Source organism: Penaeus japonicus, unplaced genomic scaffold (assembly GCF_977035675.1).
Source record: "Penaeus japonicus unplaced genomic scaffold, GWHDUDI00000001_assembly GWHDUDI00000031, whole genome shotgun sequence".
Lineage (NCBI taxonomy): Eukaryota > Metazoa > Arthropoda > Malacostraca > Decapoda > Penaeidae > Penaeus > Penaeus japonicus.
The window spans coordinates 19,804,590-19,808,478 of record NW_028234433.1 but is presented as its reverse complement, the minus strand read 5'-3'; the positions used below and the strand labels follow the sequence as shown (position 1 = coordinate 19,808,478).

Sequence of the window (3,889 nt, the reverse complement as noted above, 5' to 3'; positions counted from 1 at the left end):
GCATCCCGCCTCCCGAGCCATAAACCAGGTCAGAAAAGGGCCAAGTCGGTGTGCGAAGCCATCTCCCCCTTAGGAGTGTTCAAGGGACGCCACCTTGAACCTTCACGCCCAAGGGAAACCTACTGCCTTTTTTCCCTATTTTTCTCTTCCTTACGACACTCTCCCGCCGGTCTCCTTATATTATACACGAAGGGCATGCATTGCTTGTAATGAGGGTACGACTCTTGCCTGTGACAGACGAGGAGTTAGGGGTTAATTGCGAGAAGATCGCCGCGGGTGAGGACATCCATACGTTTACCGGAACAGCGATGTCGGACTTCAGGGAGGAGGGAGACAGCGCTACAAGAAGCGGTTTTGCGCTGCGTTTCTTGTGTTGGGTATTTTGCTGGTGATATCCCTTACTGCTTGTTGATTTCCATAATGAGTATTGCATTTATTTATTTCTTAGAAGAGAATGACTGACCTGGAAGTATTAGAGAAGGAAATCTGCGGTGTAGCAATTTTCTGCTATTTATCTCATTTTCCAATTATTTACGGTCGTGTAGGTTATTTTCTACGTATAAGACTAATATCAAAATGATTTTTTTCTTTATAGAATGATATTAACCCGCAGAAAGCGATCATGTGGAATTGTTAGAATATTCTTATTCTCCTCACACTACAAGTATATGGAAGTGTCCTGCTATTATCTGCATTATCAAGTGCATATTCTTTATATATCAAGTGCGCAAAGCTACTGAACGGCGATGTCTAATAAAGATTCACGAGTCGCTATTCTGTTCATATTTTTTACTATACTGCCATGCCTCAGAAAACGGCAATCGCAAAACACAAAACAAACCCAAAGGGAAACAAAATGAACGATAACTGGGAACTTTTAGCTTTGCATTATATTCACTCGCCCGTAATTTTAATCAGAATATCGACAGTGGGGAGGAGGACGAGGAAGAGGAACAGCCCAGTGTCGCCGCCATTTCACATTTCTTACGTAGCGGTAACTTGCGATCGCTGGAGGCTTTTTTATGCACTTGTCGCAGAATGAACGAAAAAGAATTGCAGTTTCTATCATTCATTTACTCATACATGGCTCCTACTGGTGTTTCTCTCTCTCTCTCTCTCTCTCTCTCTCTCTCTCTCTCTCTCTCTCTCTCTCTCTCTCTCTCTCTCTCTCTCTCTCTCTCTCTCTCTCTCTCTCTCCTCTCTCTCTCTTTCTCTCTCTCTCTCTCTCCTCTCTCTCTCTCTCTCTCTCTCTCTCTCTCTCTCTCTCTCTCTCTCTCTCTCTCTCTCTCTCTCTCTCTCTCTCTCTCTCTCTCTCTCTCTCTCTCTCTCTCCCCCCCCCTCTCTCTCTCTCTCTCTTTCTCTCTCTCCCTCCCCCCCCTCTCTCTCTGTATCTTTAATAATCAATAATTTCACAGTGGTAATTCATATGATCTCTGTTACTAACATGATAATATAACCTTATAATCCACCAATGTTTGCGTCTTGAATTTATTGATTTTATAAATTATGCAAATACCGGTGATGATGCTGATGGCCCTTCATTTTCGATAATAATAATAATAATGATGATATCAATAAAAAAAATAAGATGATAATGATAATAACAATAAACTATAATTATTATGATAATATTACTATTAATGATAAAACAATATCAGTAATAATACTTATAGTGATGATGATGTAATGATGATTATGCCAATGATAATGATAATAGTAATGAGACCAATGATATTAATTCTAATAATGATAACAATAGTAATAATGATAAGGATATTACCATCAATATCATTATCTTTATCATCGTTAATGTAATGACGATGAAAGTAATGCTAATTATTTTGATAATAATGATAATAATATGATAATGATGGTGATGGTAATAATAATTGTAATAATGATAATGAAAATGAGGATGATAATTGTAACAATAATAATGATAACGATATTGATAACAATAACAATTATGATGATAGTAATTAAAATGATAAGGATAATAGTAAAAACAATAATAATTATGTAAATAGCAATAACAACAATCACAATAGTAGTGATAATATTGATAATGACCATAACAATAGTAATAATGATAGTAATAATAACAACTTAATTAAAAGTAATAATGATAACAATGATAATGGTAATGATAATTATGAGGATGATGATAATAATCATAATGATAATAAGAATGGTAATGATGATACTAGTAATGATGATAATAATTATCATTATCAAGTATTATCATTATGGTTGCTATCATTATCATCGTTATCATCATTATTGTTTTTAGCCTTATCACTATTGTTATCACATTTTATCATCTTTATTATCATTATCATCAGCAGCATTATGATTTTTATTATCATTGTCATTGTTATCATCATTATCATTACTTAATAATTATCATCATTATCATTACTTTATAATTATAACCATTATCACGATTAGCATTACCATTATGATTATTGTTATTATCATCGTTATAATGACAGATTTTATTAGAATTAACAGCATTATGATAATAATGTTTTCTCTTCACAATCGTTACCTTATCGCAGTCTATTGATATGTCTGTTGTGTGCCTGTTCTTTATATAAATTCTTGTCAAACTGTAACAAAAACATAAACACTAATTATAGCACATGTGGTACAACATGCGTTACAGCTGAGGGAATCTCTGAATCATTAAGATTTAAATACAAATTAGACACTGATGAATCTATTTCGTATGATTTGTATAAAAATCTCTTCACATAGTGACTTTCATATGGCACTCTTAAAGCTGATAATTTATCGTTTTCAGTTTCTGGATGTTGTGAAAGGAGGAGCTGTTCAGAAGTAATACTTCCTATAGTCTGCAAAGCTTAGTAATGATAATTCGAAACCCTGATGATATAATGCTTATGGTTTCTATGGGTAAATGGTATATAGACCTTTCTTTTCATTTGTACCAATATTTCTCTGATAGTATTTAAGTTTGCCTTGATACCTGCAAAGTTGCATTCTGCACAGCTTTCATTAGAGTGATTTTGTTATGTATTGGGGCTTGTGTACGCTACCATAATAGCAGAAAACTGACTATATCAACAGCAACCACAGGTCTGCATATATATGATATTTTTTTTCGGCAAAGTTATGAAGCGTGCTTGAAGTCTGCATTTGGAAGTAGATTGATAGACATTCTAAAAAGGGACATATTTAATTATAGCAAGGCCCTATAGTATTTGTAGCTAACAAATGCTTATTTACCTAGGGTTAACTGATCTTAGGAGGGCCACTTGAAAACAGAACGGTAATGAATAATTATATTTGTATAGAATAAAAATGTTGAAGCCATTGCTAGTCAACAAAAAATATTTCCCATCAGTTCCTTTTATACCACATCCTGTCATTCAACATTCCAATGGAAGTAACTGATCAGATGTAAAGTGTGCTAACCCACATGAGACGAGATGAATATATAGTGTAACGTTCTTACGTATTTGATACTCCTTATTGTCATTATTATTATTATCCTCATCCTCATCGTCAACATTATAAGCGTCATTATTACAGTTATTACCATTATTACAGTTATTATTATTTTCATTGCATATATCAATAATGTTGATAATGATAATAGTATTATGATTATCCCTGTTATTATGATTATGTTCATTGTTATCATATTACTATTGTTACTACTACTGTTAGTATTATTGTCATTATTATTATAATTGCTATCATTATCATCTTCATTATAATCACTTTTATTATCGTCATCATCATCATTACTATTGGTTTTACTATTAGTGTTGCTGTTATCATAATTATTATTATCACCATCGCTGTGGTTTCTATGACAATGTGAATTTTTGTAGGGGCCTATAAGGAAATAGCGACCCCTTGG

The 3,889-nt window shown here is 33.4% G+C and overlaps 1 protein-coding gene across 1 annotated transcript in view; it reads right to left on the bottom strand.

Annotated features, from left to right (window-relative positions):
• LOC122250679 (uncharacterized) overlaps nucleotides 1-331 on the bottom strand; it is a 24,041-nt gene extending 23,710 nt beyond the window's left edge. The window contains exon 1 of the mRNA XM_043012233.2: nucleotides 229-331. The gene's annotated coding sequence lies outside the window, so the exon portion shown is untranslated. The remainder of the gene's footprint in view (nucleotides 1-228) is intronic.
• Nucleotides 332-3,889: the final 3,558 nt, after the last annotated feature.